Source organism: Ambystoma mexicanum, chromosome 10 (genome assembly GCF_040938575.1).
Source record: "Ambystoma mexicanum isolate Mex_15411 chromosome 10, UKY_AmexF1_1, whole genome shotgun sequence".
In the NCBI taxonomy this organism is placed as follows: Eukaryota; Metazoa; Chordata; class Amphibia; order Caudata; family Ambystomatidae; genus Ambystoma; species Ambystoma mexicanum.
Window position 1 is genome coordinate 1,680,436,221 of NC_090932.1, and position 16,445 is coordinate 1,680,452,665.

At 48.2% G+C, this 16,445-nt stretch overlaps 1 non-coding gene across 1 annotated transcript; it reads right to left on the reverse strand.

The window, feature by feature from the left end:
• Positions 1-245: 245 nt before the first annotated feature.
• Positions 246-318, reverse strand: TRNAF-GAA (transfer RNA phenylalanine (anticodon GAA)). Its single transcript has one exon. It is a non-coding gene; the product is annotated as a tRNA-Phe (tRNA).
• Positions 319-16,445: the final 16,127 nt, after the last annotated feature.

The window sequence follows — 16,445 nt, forward strand, 5'->3', positions numbered from 1 at the left end:
TACTCTGTGGTGTGTGACTTTGCAGGAGGGGGCGGGGGGCGCACCGGGTCATTGGTACCTGGTGTGCGAGTACCACCCGTGCAGTGTCTTGCTATGCCGCCCTGTCGGGACTCCCATGACGACGTTTGTTATTCTCGTGCCTCAGTTCTTTCGCGCCAGTGGTGTCGTTTTCTATAATTACGAGGGGGTGTGGGTAGGTCAATGGTAGTGTAAATAAATATGTTCTCTCAAAGTTCAAAACGTTCTGCTGAAACCCGGGATCGAACCAGGGACCTTTAGATCTTCAGTCTAACGCTCTCCCAACTGAGCTATTTCGGCTGAGGAGCAGAGTCCGCGGATCTGGATGGCAGATGCGGTAAGTGCACAAGGAACAGGTGAAAGTGTGCACACACCTCTAAATGAAGGAGCATGTAGCCAAGGACAGGGCTACAGCATAGGGGAGCCATGCAAAACCATGCAACTACCTACACATAGGCAGTGTGTATACACAGGAAGCAAGACTAGGGACATTGGCCATAGGCACATTATGCACGCAGGAAAACACCTATCCCCAAGGGTAAGATGAGGAGGGGTGGGGAGCTCAGGATCCCTGAACTGGAAGGACAGTCACAGCTGGGAAAACAATACAGAAATAGGCTACAAATATATCATGAACAAAACAGGCACATCACATCTTAAAAACAGTATCTCAAGAAGCATCACTAAATAGAGAAAGACAAACCCACATCTGAGTAGTTGGAGGGGCCCTGCTGGTGCATTGAGCAGGTGTGGTGAGCAAAAAACGGACCAAGTATTCCAGAAGTTTCATAGAGAAAAGGAGGAGAGAGATCGGCTGGGACCAAAGGGGCCAAGGAGTTGTTTTTAGCAGAAGGATAACAGTGGCATGCTTGGGGAAGTGGGGTTAACCCTGATAAGCAAGGCAGTGTTCACAGCTTTGGCAACAGATGGACAAAGTGAGGCAGAATGTCCTTAATAATACAAAGCAGGAATTGGATGCCCAGGGGCGGCAGACAAGTTTGAACATGGCCGCAGACACATCAAATGGAGAGACAGTAGACAATGTAGACCAATAAGTGGCAGGCAAGGGAAACACCTATCCCCAAGGGTAAGATGAGGAGGGGTGGGGAGCTCAGGATCCCTGAACTGGAAGGACAGTCACAGCTGGGAAAACAATACAGAAATAGGCTACAAATATATCATGAACAAAACAGGCACATCACATCTTAAAAACAGTATCTCAAGAAGCATCACTAAATAGAGAAAGACAAACCCACATCTGAGTAGTTGGAGGGGCCGTGCTGGTGCATTGAGCAGGTGTGGTGAGCAAAAAACGGACCAAGTATTCCAGAAGTTTCATAGAGAAAAGGAGGAGAGAGATCGGCTGGGACCAAAGGGGCCAAGGAGTTGTTTTTAGCAGAAGGATAACAGTGGCATGCTTGGGGAAGTGGGGATAACCCTGATAAGCAAGGCAGTGTTCACAGCTTTGGCAACAGATGGACAAAGTGAGGCAGAATGTCCTTAATAATACAAAGCAGGAATTGGATGCCCAGGGGCGGCAGACAAGTTTGAACATGGCCGCAGACACATCAAATGGAGAGACAGTAGACAATGTAGACCAATAAGTGGCAGGCAAGGAAAACACCTATCCCCAAGGGTAAAATGAGGAGGGGTGGGGAGCTCAGGATCCCTGAACTGGAAGGACAGTCACAGCTGGGAAAACAATACAGAAATAGGCTACACATATATCATGAACAAAACAGGCACATCACATCTTAAAAACAGTTGTTAGGGAGAATTCTCTGTTTAGGCTGAATTTCCCTACCTAGTGAGTCCCCCAGCATCTTTGCTGGATTTCTGGGGTTTCTTTTTTTCTCCTGCCAAGAGTGAGACTCTTTTACCCTCACTCTTGGACATATTGAAGTGTGTTTTCTTGGTTAAACCTTGTGTTGAATGGGCTATGGGGTCTTTTACTCCATAGGGCCTCATGTATTTTTGTGATGTGGGTTACACAGCACCCTCTGTGCCGTGACCCAGGGGTGTCCTAGGGACTCCCCAACATAGACTCCATACCCTGGGACTGACTACTGTCTCCCAGGGCATGTAAAGTCACCAAAGACTTTGCTAGTCTTGAATCCTGAACAGAACCAGTACAAACCATCATATTGTGGACGTACTGGCTGGGGCAATTCGATTGCCCCAGGGTCTGTTAGTCGAGGGGGCACGTCTCCGTCCCCCCTGATCGAGTTTTGGCTGGTGGCAGTGGAAACTACTCTTTATATTCGACCGCGAATATTTCCCTATGGGATTTCCCATTGTTTTAGGCTAACACATTTAATTATTTATTTACGGTAGCCCTAAACATACCGCAGGTTTATATATTTATTATTATAACTCCGGTTGGGATTTTTTGCCAAAACTTGATTCTAAAATGGCGTTGGCGTTCGCCTCTGTAACTCTGACCCAAAGTGGAGCCCTTTGTTCCACTTTTGGCGGGCTTCTCCACAGAAGCCCTCCAAAGTGGTGCCACTCTGTCTGGGGTACTTAGGAGGGGTGGAGGGGGATTTAGGCACCCTGGACTGAGTTACCTTGGTAACTCAAGTCGCACTCCGTCCTGATTGGCCCAAGTGGTGAGCCGGCCGGCTCACCACTTAGCATGTTTGAGTGACAGCTAGGCTGGGTGAATGGGGGTTTGCTGCATAAAAGCAGGGCTTTGGGGACTGGAACTTCAGAAGTCGCCACAGGACCAAGAATCCGACGAGGGAAGAGCTGAGCCGACCTGCTTCGACGACACCACCCGGTGGAGCCCTGCTGAACCGTCTCACCACTTTTCCCGACGACCGAGGAGAACTCTTAACGGAGTGACTCCTTCCCTTGACTGGTGGGGACAACCAGTTTTTCGCCTTCTTTTCGCTTCTCGAGGTATCTCGTGGCCGCCTTGCCAGTGCCAAGCACCCCGGCAACCGGAACCCCACCACCTTTTACCGCAACCACGAAAGTCGGTACAACCCTTTAACCGGAGGACTCCGCGGCTGGTTTCTTCCCGGGCAGTGCAACGACCTTCTTCTTCTGCTCTTCAGCGAGAACTTCTTCTCCCCTGACCGACGTCGAGCCTTGCTGCCACTGCCTGGAACAACTGCCACCGCTGGAGGATCCTTTCCACTTAAGGTACCGTGTTCCGCCTGGCTTCCCTTGCCACCGACTGTACGGGGTAGATTTAGCCCCCGGCTTTCGAACCTGGGAGTGCCTGGGACACCCTGGCTAAACTCTTTTAGCCACTCTAAACTCTTTCTAACTCTTTGCAAGACTTTGAATCCTTAACAACAGTGTGATCTTGGGCATATTTTCGCTCCGGCTACTCTAAGAGTGGGCCCTGCCTAGTGACTTTTGCTCACCTGTGACTTTGTGCTTCTTTGAGTCTATTGCAAGTGTTCTGGACCTTAGAGTGGTGTGTTTAACCCATTCCTGTTCTTTTTTACCCCTTTCTTGAACCTACTAGAGTGTCATCTAACGTTAAGCGCTCACCTCTGTTTTAATTATGTGGTGTTAACTTAGAGTTGTCTAGATAGGAGTAAGGGTTGGAACTGCTTTCATTATAACTGTGTTTGAAGTGTTTTTACTATATTTTGCTAGAGTGATTTCAACTTATGTGTGTTTTATAAATAAATAACTATATACTTTTGAAACCAAGCTCTGGTCAGTGTTTGCTTGTGCTATTGTGTCTGAGTACATATTGTGTATACTTTGCATACTGCCTAACTCTTCTTGAGGGAAGTCTGACTGCTCAGCCACAGCTACCAGGTAAATCTGGGTGGTGCAGACTGCTACCAAGTGGGTTTACTGCTATACCTGTAGTCTTAAATCTTTTGCAGTGTTCCCCAAGGGAACTGCACAGGTTTCTGCCTAACACTGGTGTACAGCGGTGGGATTTGTATTGAGTATACATTTTATTGTGCTTTAGATACCTTAGTGCAACTAACCACAAAGCTTAGCACTGTAAAAGTAATCCTCTAACATGTCAGTTATAGAAAGCTATAGTCAAGAGTCCCTTGCAGCCAAAACTGCTGATTGTTTAAGAGTGCTCTGTAAACATAAGGATCTCCTGACTAAGGGCAAGAAAATGGAGCTGATTGAAAGATTGTTAGCTAACCAAAGTCTGGGTGATGGTTCAGAGGAACCTACCACTCCAGTAACTGTAGATGACAGTACTGAAATTAACATGGAGCAAAATGTTGATGATTCTGAGGAAGAGTCAGAAGAGGAGGGTGAGGCTGTTGTGACTGTCCCCCCTAGGCCACTGCCTGCTCTACCTGCTGTACCTACTGGACCTTTACCAGGTCCCCCATTTAGTCCTCAATACTTTGAACTGGAGAAAATGAAACTAGAATTGGAGTATAAGAAACTTAATGCTCAAACTGACAAAGAACTAAGGCTAAGGGAAATGGAGCTCAAGTATGACTTAGAAATGAAGAAATTATCTGTTGAGAATGCTTCTCTCTCTGGCTCCTCTAGAAGTTCCAGTCCTAAAAGACCCCGGATGCCTAAAGAATTGGTTGGTATGTATGAGCCTAAGTTGGATGTGTTGGATTGGTTGTCTCTGTTTGAATATAATCATGGGCTCCAGAACATCACAGGAAATGACTTACTCACCTGGTTGTTCTCTAGGCTTCCCCCTGTTGCAACTGATGTGGTAATGGAGATGGGGGAGGAGGATAGGAAGGACTATGAATGTGTAAAACTAGCTTTGATAGCTAGGTTTGGGAAGACCCCTTCCCAGTATCTTAAGAGGTTTAGAAGCCTCAAAAAGCATGATGGTACCCCTTGGGCTACCTGGGTGAGTGAATGTTTGAAAAACTTAGAGGGATGGATTAAGGGTTACAAGGTGAACACTTATGAAGGTATGAAGAATTTGTTTATGTTGGAGACTATTTATGATGCCTGCTCTCCTGAGCTCAGACAACACTTGGCTGATTCCAAGGAGTTAGATTCCCGGAAACTGGCTAGGGCTGCTGACTTGTGGGTTGCCAACAGGGCCACTCACAAGGATTCTGGGGTAACTCAGAAGAAGGATGGGGAGAAACAGCCAAAAACAGACTCCAAAGAGAATTCTAATAATTCCTATCCCAAAGAGGGCCCCAAACCAAAAAATAACCAGGGTAAGCCACATGGGAAACCTAGTCAGGCTACTGTACCTTCTGGCCACAAGCCAGAAGGAGGTCAGAACAAGCCACCCTTCCAGAGAGCATTTGGACAATGCTATGTCTGTCAGGGTACTGACCATATCAAAGGAGATCCCAAGTGCAAGGGTAAACCTGCAGGGATCAGCACAGTCTCCTTAGCCTTCACTCCTGAGGATGAAGTACAGATGGCTAGTGCCCACTTTGAACTCTTTGCTGAAGAACCCTTGGGTCTTCAAGCAACTGTAAACTTAGAGCCTATGGGTCTGGTTAGTCCCCAGAATAGGGTTGTGTATAACTCCCTACCTGTTAACTCTAAGGTGTATTATGTGGACAGTGTTCTTGTCAATGGCCAGGATACTCCTGCCAGGAGAGACACTGGGGCCAGCAGAACAGTAGTGGATGAAAGCTTCTTTCAACCCGAGGATGTGGCCAAAGCACCCAAAGGTCCCACTAAGATGTCTGGAGGCCCTGTCCAAATGGTTCCTATTCTACCAGCCCTCATTCAGTGTAACAACATGACAGTGAGGATCCCTGTCAGTGTTCAGACTGAGGTACCTGGGAAGGTCCTGTTGGGGAATGACCTAAGAACTCTAGGAGTAGTGTCACATACCCCCAGGCCTCCCAGTATGGAGAAGCAGAACTTAACCAAATTGGCTAGAAAGGCTACCTTGAAGGACCCTTCTAAGCCTGTGGGACCCTCTACTGAGAACCCCACTACAAGCCTTGGGTTTAGTAAGTTGACCTATGACCCAGGCACCTTTCAGGATAGTATGCTAGGAACATGGGAGCCCCAACCAAGCTCCATCATTGTTCCCCTAGTCTCAGAGTCTCTGACTCCCCCTGCTTCTGAGGAAGAGGTGGATAGACCAACTAGGCCCCTATCTGGACCTGAGAGAACTGGTAATTCTCAGTGCTGGTGGAAAACCAGAAAAGAAAAGTCTAAGGCCAAAAACCTTCAGACTGTTGGACCTTCTACTGAAGACCCCAACTCAAATCCTAATATTAGGGGGGAAACTCCTAAAATAGGTAAGGGTAGATCTAAGAGGAAGGGGAAGCAGGTACATTGCCTAACCCCAACCCCTCCAACCAAGAGGCCTAAGACCCAACCTGCTCCCACAAGAGAGGTGGTGAGGAACCTTGGAGGCCCCTCTAGATCTAAGGGAATCCTTTATAAGGACCCCTTCAAAAAGCCTAACATAGGTTCAGAAGTTGTACCAACTTCTGAGGGACTGGTCAACCAGATCCCCTATAACAAAAAGACTGATGTTCCTCAAAGGGTTTGTAAGTCCTTTAGCTTGCAAAAGAAAACCTTTGAGTTCTCCCTTAAGCATAGGTCAAGGTGTCACCATCAAAATGCTGATGGACTCTCTAGGATGTATATCATCGACTAGAGGTATGAGGTTCATCCAGGAGTGGATTAAATCCTCCTGTCCCTTAGTCTGGGGGGGGCGAGTGTTAGGGAGAATTCTCTGTTTAGGCTGAATTTCCCTACCTAGTGAGTCCCCCAGCAGCTTTGCTGGATTTCTGGGGTTTCTTTTTTTCTCCTGCCAAGAGTGAGACTCTTTTACCCTCACTCTTGGACATATTGAAGTGTGTTTTCTTGGTTAAACCTTGTGTTGAATGGGCTATGGGGTCTTTTACTCCATAGGGCCTCATGTATTTTTGTGATGTGGGTTACACAGCACCCTCTGTGCCGTGACCCAGGGGTGTCCTAGGGACTCCCCAACATAGACTCCATACCCTGGGACTGACTACTGTCTCCCAGGGCATGTAAAGTCACCAAAGACTTTGCTAGTCTTGAATCCTGAACAGAACCAGTACAAACCATCATATTGTGGACGTACTGGCTGGGGCAATTCGATTGCCCCAGGGTCTGTTAGTCGAGGGGGCACGTCTCCGTCCCCCCTGATCGAGTTTTGGCTGGTGGCAGTGGAAACTACTCTTTATATTCGACCGCGAATATTTCCCTATGGGATTTCCCATTGTTTTAGGCTAACACATTTAATTATTTATTTACGGTAGCCCTAAACATACCGCCGGTTTATATATTTATTATTATAACTCCGGTTGGGATTTTTTGCCAAAACTTGATTCTAAAATGGCGTTGGCGTTCGCCTCTGTAACTCTGACCCAAAGTGGAGCCCTTTGTTCCACTTTTGGCGGGCTTCTCCACAGAAGCCCTCCAAAGTGGTGCCACTCTGTCTGGGGTACTTAGGAGGGGTGGAGGGGGATTTAGGCACCCTGGACTGAGTTACCTTGGTAACTCAAGTCGCACTCCGTCCTGATTGGCCCAAGTGGTGAGCCGGCCGGCTCACCACTTAGCATGTTTGAGTGACAGCTAGGCTGGGTGAATGGGGGTTTGCTGCATAAAAGCAGGGCTTTGGGGACTGGAACTTCAGAAGTCGCCACAGGACCAAGAATCCGACGAGGGAAGAGCTGAGCCGACCTGCTTCGACGACACCACCCGGTGGAGCCCTGCTGAACCGTCTCACCACTTTTCCCGACGACCGAGGAGAACTCTTAACGGAGTGACTCCTTCCCTTGACTGGTGGGGACAACCAGTTTTTCGCCTTCTTTTCGCTTCTCGAGGTATCTCGTGGCCGCCTTGCCAGTGCCAAGCACCCCGGCAACCGGAACCCCACCACCTTTTACCCCAACCACGAAAGTCGGTACAACCCTTTAACCGGAGGACTCCGCAGCTGATTTCTTCCCGGGCAGTGCAACGACCTTCTTCTTCTGCTCTTCAGCGAGAACTTCTTCTCCCCTGACCGATGTCGAGCCTTGCTGCCACTGCCTGGAACAACTGCCACCGCTGGAGGATCCTTTCCACTTAAGGTACCGTGTTCCGCCTGGCTTCCCTTGCCACCGACTGTACGGGGTAGATTTAGCCCCCGGCTTTCGAACCTGGGAGTGCCTGGGACACCCTGGCTAAACTCTTTAAGCCACTCTAAACTCTTTCTAACTCTTTGCAAGACTTTGAATCCTTAACAACAGTGTGATCTTGGGCATATTTTCGCTCCGGCTACTCTAAGAGTGGGCCCTGCCTAGTGACTTTTGCTCACCTGTGACTTTGTGCTTCTTTGAGTCTATTGCAAGTGTTCTGGACCTTAGAGTGGTGTGTTTAACCCATTCCTGTTCTTTTTTACCCCTTTCTTGAACCTACTAGAGTGTCATCTAACGTTAAGCGCTCACCTCTGTTTTAATTATGTGGTGTTAACTTAGAGTTGTCTAGATAGGAGTAAGGGTTGGAACTGCTTTCATTATAACTGTGTTTGAAGTGTTTTTACTATATTTTGCTAGAGTGATTTCAACTTATGTGTGTTTTATAAATAAATAACTATATACTTTTGAAACCAAGCTCTGGTCAGTGTTTGCTTGTGCTATTGTGTCTGAGTACATATTGTGTATACTTTGCATACTGCCTAACTCTTCTTGAGGGAAGTCTGACTGCTCAGCCACAGCTACCAGGTAAATCTGGGTGGTGCAGACTGCTACCAAGTGGGTTTACTGCTATACCTGTAGTCTTAAATCTTTTGCAGTGTTCCCCAAGGGAACTGCACAGGTTTCTGCCTAACAACAGTATCTCAAGAAGCATCACTAAATAGAGAAAGACAAACCCACATCTGAGTAGTTGGAGGGGCCCTGCTGGTGCATTGAGCAGGTGCGGTGAGCAAAAAACGGACCAAGTATTCCAGAAGTTTCATAGAGAAAAGGAGGAGAGAGATCGGCTGGGACCAAAGGGGCCAAGGAGTTGTTTTTAGCAGAAGGATAACAGTGGCATGCTTGGGGAAGTGGGGATAACCCTGATAAGCAAGGCAGTCTTCACAGCTTTGGCAACAGATGGACAAAGTGAGGCAGAATGCCCTTAATAATACAAAGCAGGAATTGGATGCCCAGGGGCGGCAGACAAGTTTGAACATGGCCGCAGAGACATCAAATGAAGAGACAGTAGACAATGTAGACCAAGAAGTGGCAGGCAAGGATTCTGTAGGAGAATGCGGATTGAATAACTGAACAGAGGAGGAGTTGATTTTGGACCTAATTTAATCCACAAAAAAGAGGGACAAGGAATCTCATGGGTCCTGCGTAAGTGGGACAGGATCAGGTGCAGCTGAGGAAAGACTCCATACAATTGTAAACAACTCTTTGGCGTAGATATAGGAGGTCTCAATAAGTGAGTCATTGTGAATCTGTTTGGCACTGAGAATGGTATGATGATACTGCGCAGTGGCCTGCCATAGGGCAAGTTTAGCAGTAACAGTCTGCGCTTCAAAGGGAGCGCCCGAAATTTATCAGTGAAACAACGCTGGGATGGATAGTAAACCAAACTGACAATATATATTATATATGAGAAAAAGTACCCTCTATCATACATTAAAAAGATAATGATGTTGAACAAAAAGAGAATGATATTATTTTCCCTATTCTGAACTCGACCCTTTTGTAAGTAGCATTCAAAGTAATGTCAGTTTAAGGAAATCTCATATTGGTTAAAATGGCCTACCAAGCCGCTTATTGTCTGCTATACTGCTAATGTACGAGGGAAATAATGCTGTAATTGGGTGGGGCTTAGGAAGGAGACTACCAAACCTATCCAAGTAGGAAAGGGTGTTCTCTAGGGTTGCGTTTTTTCCACCACCGTTGCGTTTTTTGTTTTAAATTAATGTCCTGATAAGTAAACTGGTAAATGTGCTCTCTGATTGATAGGGAGAATTCTCATTCTATGGCTAATTTCCCTTACTTATAGAGTCCCCCAGCAGCTTTGCTGGATTTTAAGGTTTTTTTTTTCTCCTGCTAAGAGTAAGACTCTTTTTCCCCACTCTTAGACATTTCTGCTATGTGTGTTCTAGGCTATTTTTGTGTTTAATGTCTATGGGGTTTCTCTCACCTACATAGGAACCATCTTTACTCAGATGTGTTACACAGCACCCTCCGTGCAGTGACACAGGGGTGTCGTAGCGACCCCCAAACATAGACTCCATACCCTGGGACTGGCTACTGTCTCCCAGGGCATGTAAAGTCCCCATTGACTTTACTAGTCAATTTTTGTGAACTAAACCAGTACAACCCATCTTACTATGGAGGTACTGGGAAGGGTTAATAGATTTTCCCTTGTGTTCATTTTCGAGAGGGTACCGTACAGTTCCTCTCTCAAATGTTTCTGGCTGGTGGCAGTGGTTACTACCGTAAATATTCAACCGTGAATATTTTCCTATGGGATTTTCCCATTGTTCGAGGCTACCACATTCTCTGACAGCCTCTAACATACCGCCGGTGTATTTTAATATTAACTTTACTCTGGTAGGTTTTATTTGCCAGAACTTTTATATAACTTCTTTCTCGTGTCTTTCTCTAAACTCCTAACCCAGGTCAGGGATCCTTTGTTCGTCCTTTTGGCGGGCTTCTGCCAAGAAGCCCTCCTTTCGGCGCCACTGAGTCTGGGGTGGATCCATTGTGTGGGAGGGGGAGTAGGACCCCTGGACAGGGTTGCCTCAGCAACCCATGTCACACTCTATCCTGATAGGCTGGAGGGTCTCCCACCAAGATGACCACTCCACTGTGTGAGTGACAGCTAGGCTGTACACATTTTTTTTGCATAAAAACAGGGTCCTGAGGACTGAAGAGCAAGACGTCGCCACTGGAACTCAGAAGCCGAAGAGGAGAGAAGCTAAAGACATCTGCAACAACTGAACCACCAGTGAAGCCCTGCTGCAGCGTCTCACCACTTTTCTCCACACAATGAGAGAAGATCTTCATCTGCAAGAGCCTTCTTCCCTTGAGCTGGTGGGGCCAACCAATTTGCCAATCGCTTTCCTGGACCTGCCCTGGTCGAATCACCAGTACCCTTTACTTGGACACCGGGTAGCCAGGCACCCGTCCACCCGGACCGCGATTTAAAGGAGCGTACCTTTTATTTGTCGGGCAGCACCGCGGCTGGTTTCATCCCTGGGTAGTGCAGTAACACGAACAGTCCTCCACGACGAGAGCCTCTCTTCCTCTGCTGGATCCCCCTAACTGCAGGAACTACCAGGAACAACCGCCACCGCAGGAGCCACTTCAGGAGCCACTTCTTCATTTATAAGGTACATTGTTCTGCCAGGCTGCCCTTTCTGCGTGGTAGAGCTAAAGGTGTTTTAAATCCTTTACCTACCTGTTGGGTTGGCCGCCCCTCTCTCTTAACATTGTCTTTCACCTTCTGCATCAACCTTTTCAACCTCGTTAACCAAAGACTTGACTGCAGAACGTTTTGCTCCTGGGCCCTTGCCCTGTACCACTGACTCTGGCACAGGCCTACAGACTCTGGCTACATTTGTTAGAACTGTATTCACTAGATTGCTTCTCAGCTAGAACTGTGTTGGTGCACCTACTTCTTATAAACACCCCTTCCTTCCCACTTCTAAACCTTGTGCCATGTTGCTCAGTTTTCATTTAAGTATTTGCTATACTGATGTACTGCCTTGCCTAAACTGGTTCACAAACCCATGGGAAGTGTTGCTGGGGTCTATAAGAAGATATTTCTATATGACTTGTGTTTTCATTCCCTTGGAAGAAATTGCTAGAGTGCCATTTGTGTTTGGTTTTCACTGTGCCATTTTGCTCAGTTTTCACTCTTGCTCAAACTTGTCTACAATTTAACTAGGGAGTTGTGTATACTTTCTTTGACTGAATTTAACTTACTTAAGAACCGTGATAAAGGTGTTTTATTAGTAGTGTACAAAATAAATATATATTCCTTTTTATTACAAAGCTTTGGTCAGTGTTTCCTTGTTCCAAAGTGCTGAAGGCCTATTGTGTAAACCCTGAATACTGCTCATCTCCCTCTTGAGATAAGTCTGACTACTCAGCCACAGCTACCAACTAAATCTTTGTGGTACGGACTGATACCAAAGGGGATTTATTGCTCACACCTGTAGTCCTAATCTTCTGTAGTGCTCCCTAAGGGAACTGCACAGGATTCTGCCTAACACTGATGCCCCGGCTCTGGCTGGAGACAAAATCCCTGTTTTATTGTTGGCGTATGATGCGATTCTAAATTGTCCCCTGGGTGAAAAATGCAACTGCATTTGTTCTCATAGGTTTGTGAGGGGGTAGGGTTACCATTTAACATAGATACATTCATTAATGTCTACCTAATGGCCCTGTCATGGTCCAAGGCCCTCAGGCCAATCTCCTCCTCTTTGATAGGCGCTTCCCTCGCCTCATCAATTTCCTTTCATCTCCTGCTGTCCCCTCCTCTCCCCCCTTGGCTACCTTGCCCTCACTCTCCTCCTCCTCCTCCTCTGCCCCTCCGAGGGCTCTTTCTCCCCCACAGGGCATACCTCCGATCTGTACCCCTCCCCGGAAGGTCTTTAAGGCTGGCAACCTTCTTCATATTGCCACTCTCAACTCTTGCTCTGCCGTCAAACACTCCTCTGACATCTGCCACCTCCTTGAAGAACTAGACCTTGATGTCCTTGGTCTTACTAAGACATGGTTCACGGCCAGCTCAGTCACGAGCTTATACACTCTCCTCCCTGATGGCTACAAGATCCTCTCAGCACCCAGATCCTCCCGGTTGGGGGGGGGGGGTAGCCTTGATCTTTCCTGAGTGGATTCCTGCCTCTATCATTCCCACTCAGACTTACTTCTCTTTTGAATGCCTTGGCTGTAGGCTTTCTCTCTCGCCTACCCATTCTCTTACTGTGGTTACCATCTACCGGCCTCCTGGTTAAATCAACTCATTTCTCTCTGAGTGGGCAGACCTCTCCTCCTCCCTCCTGGCCTCTACCACTCAACTCCTCCTTCCTTCAGATGTAAAAGGCCCAAGTCAAGCAGGCTGCCTTATATGGTGCAGAGCTCTGGGGCCACTCGAACTGTAGGAAATTGGGGACATTTGAGAATGGTTTAATAAAGAACACCCTAAGACCCCCGTGTGGGACATCCACAATCTTAATCGACGGGGAGATTGCTCTACCTGCCACAGGGGCCATTGTGACCCTAATACCCATTTTACATTGAATAAGATTGTGGAGCAGAGTGGAGCTACATACGTGTATTGACATTTTGGGGGCAGCCAGGAGCTTTGTGTATGAAGTGGTTTTCGTGTGTCAAAAGTTGGCTGCGTTTGATAGGTCATAGTGATCTCTGGCAGTGTCCTGCTGACATTGGGGGTAACGCTAAACAAATCATCGAAGCAACCTACCAGCAGAAAATGGATCAGGACTTCTTGAGATCTGTATTCACTTCTGCAATGATAATCTATTTGGAGAATAAGAGCAGCAGGGGATATAAATCATATTTGGATATTATGAGACCTAGGTTGCTGTATACTAAATAAAGGTTCAACATCCTAGCATCCTACCAGTGGCAGTAATACGGAATGCATGGGTTACGACGGAATCAAATAAATGTCTATACTGCCTGCATAGGGTCGAATCACTGGAGCACTTCCTTCTAGCATGCCCCTTCTATCTTTCATATAGAAGGATGCATCTGAGGCCAAGATTTCAATGGTTTGGTAACAGATCATCAAGTCAAGCAATGTTAATTTGAAGAAGGTCTGATGATGCTCCAAATGTCTCTAAGGAAGGCATGTTATCAACAGTAAGACAGACACACGTGACCACAATTCAAGGGTGTTTATTGAACTTCAAAAAGGGTTTGAGAAACGCCCATCTAATCCTAAATCTACAGATGGGAGCAAGCTACGACCATCAAATAATAACGCAGGTCCTAGTGGTGTCTCGTCAAAATAAAAGTGCCTATACTAATAAACCTATTGCCAATCCTTACCTCTAAATACAAATAATGTGGAAACAATGTTTTGTAAAAGAAAGAAGTGTTCAAGAAATAATATGTCAGGAATTTCAAGCCTTTGGCTTCCCTTCACCACGTTTTCAGCACAGGATATGATGGTAAAGTCAAGCTTAGCACAGTCTCTGGCTTCTCTAGAATGAGGGTGCAGTTGAAACGTTAGCATCAGGGCCTGATACGACGAACAAACAGTAAGTTATTTTCCTCTCGGGATTTCACACATGCTCAATTTCTCAGGTGATTATATACAGCTAGTGGTGAAAAGACGTGCTCTGAGGAATGCAATTAGGCTCCTTAAGAATAACCCCTTGGCCGATATAGACACATTCATCAAGAAACTGAAAAACCAATATAAATATTGGCTTTGTTGGAATCGGTTTCTATGGTCCAACAGAATGCAGAAAGAATGCTTAAAGCCATCAGTAAGAAAGATTTGTGTGCAGTATGGAATTTGATTAAATCTAATGGTAACACTCAGACAAATGATCAATCAAACGCTGTCTCGGAGGATAAATGGACAAACCATTTTGAAAAGTTATACTCCGAACCGGGTTCCTTAGAATTACAGATCTTTAAATCACAGCCGGTCTGGAATTTGGATCACGACTTGGAGGTAATAGTCACCTTGATAAAGAAAGCTAGTACCTCTCATGCCCCAGGACCAGATGGCCTATCAAACGTAATTTTCTCAGTTCAGGCAAAGCCTCAGCCTTGCCCCTCTCAGTTCAGGCAGAGCCTCAGCCTCGCACCTCTCAGTTCAGGCAGAGCCTGAGCCCTTGCCCCTCTCAGTTCAGGCAGAGCCTCAGCTCTTGCACCTCTCAGTTCAGGCAGAGCCTCAGCCTTGCCCCTCTCAGTTCAGGCAGAGCCTCAGCCTCGCACCTCTCAGTTCAGGCAGAGCCTGAGCCCTTGCCCCTCTCAGTTCAGGCAGAGCCTCAGCTCTTGCACCTCTCAGTCCAGGCAGAGCCTCAGCTTTTGCACCTCTAAGTTCAGGCAGAGCCTCAGCTTCTGCACCTCTCAGTTCAGGCAGAGCCTCAGCCCTTGCCCCTCTCCGTTCAGGCAGAGCCTCGGCCCTTGCACCTGTCAGTTCAGGCAGAGCCTCGGCCCTTGCACCTCTCAGTTCAGGCAGAGCCTCGGCCCTTGCACCTCTCAGTTCAGGCAGAGCCTCAGCTCTTGCCCCTCTCAGTTCAGGCAGAGCCTCAACCCTTGCCCCTCTCAGTTCAGGCAGAGCCTCAGCCTCTGCACCTCTCCGTTCAGGCAGAGCCTCAGCTCTTGCACCTCTCAGTTCAGGCAGAGCCTCAGCTCTTGTACCTCTCAGTTCAAGCAAAGTCTTAGCCCTTGCCCCTCTCAGTTCAGGCAGAGCGTCAGCCTCTGCACCTCTCTGTTCAGGCAGAGCCTCAGCTCTTGCACCTCTCAGTTCAGGCAGAGCCTCAGCCCTTGCCCCTCTCAGTTCAGGCAGAGCCTCAGCCTCTGCACCTCTCAGTTCAGGCAGAGCCTCAGCTCTTGCACCTCTCAGTTCAGGCAGAGCCTCAACCTTGCATCTCTCGGTTCAGGCAGAGCCTCAGCCTCCGCACCTCTCCGTTCAGGCAGAGCCTCAGCTCCTGCACCTCTCCGTTCAGGCAGAGCCTCAGCCCTTGCCGCTCTCAGTTCAGGCAGGGCCTCTGCCCTTGCACCTGTCGGTTCAGGCAGAGCCTCAGCCTTGCCCTCTCAGTTCAGGCAGAGCCTCAATCCTTGCCCCTCTCAGTTCAGGCAGAGCCTCAGCACCTCTCCGTTCAGGCAGAGCCTCAGCTCTTGCACCTCTCATTTCAGGCAGAGCCTCAGCATTGCCCCTCTCAGTTCAGGCAGAGCCTCAGCACCTCTCCGTTCAGGCAGAGCCTCAGCTCTTGCACCTGTCAGTTCAGGCAGCGCCTCAGCCTTGCCCCTCTCAGTTCAGGCAGAGCCTCAGCCTCTGCACCTCTCCGTTCAGGCAGAGCCTCAGCTCTTGCACCTCTCCGTTCAGACAGAGCCTGAGCCTTGCACCTCTCTGTTCAGACAGAGCCTCAGCCTTGCCCCTCTCAGTTCAGGCAGACCCTCAGCCTCTGCACCTCTCAGTTCAGGCAGAGCCTCAGCTCTTGCACCTCTCAGTTCAGGCAGAGCCTCAGTCCTTGCCCCTCTCAGTTCAGGCAGAGCCTCAGCCTCTGCACCTCTCCGTTCAGGCAGAGCCTCAGCTCTTGCACCTCTCAGTTCAGGCAGAGCCTCAGCCTCTGCACCTCTCCGTTCAGGCAGAGCCTCAGCTCTTGCACCTCTCAGTTCAGACAGAGCCTCAGCCTTGCCCCTCTCAGTTCAGGCAGAGCCTCAGCCTCTGCACCTCTCCGTTCAGGCAGAGCCTCAGCCTCTGCACCTCTCGGTTCAGGCAGAGCCTCAGCTCCTGCACCTCTCAGTTCAGGCAGAGCCTCAGCCTTGCCCCTCTCAGTTCAGGCAGAGCCTCAGCCTCTGCAC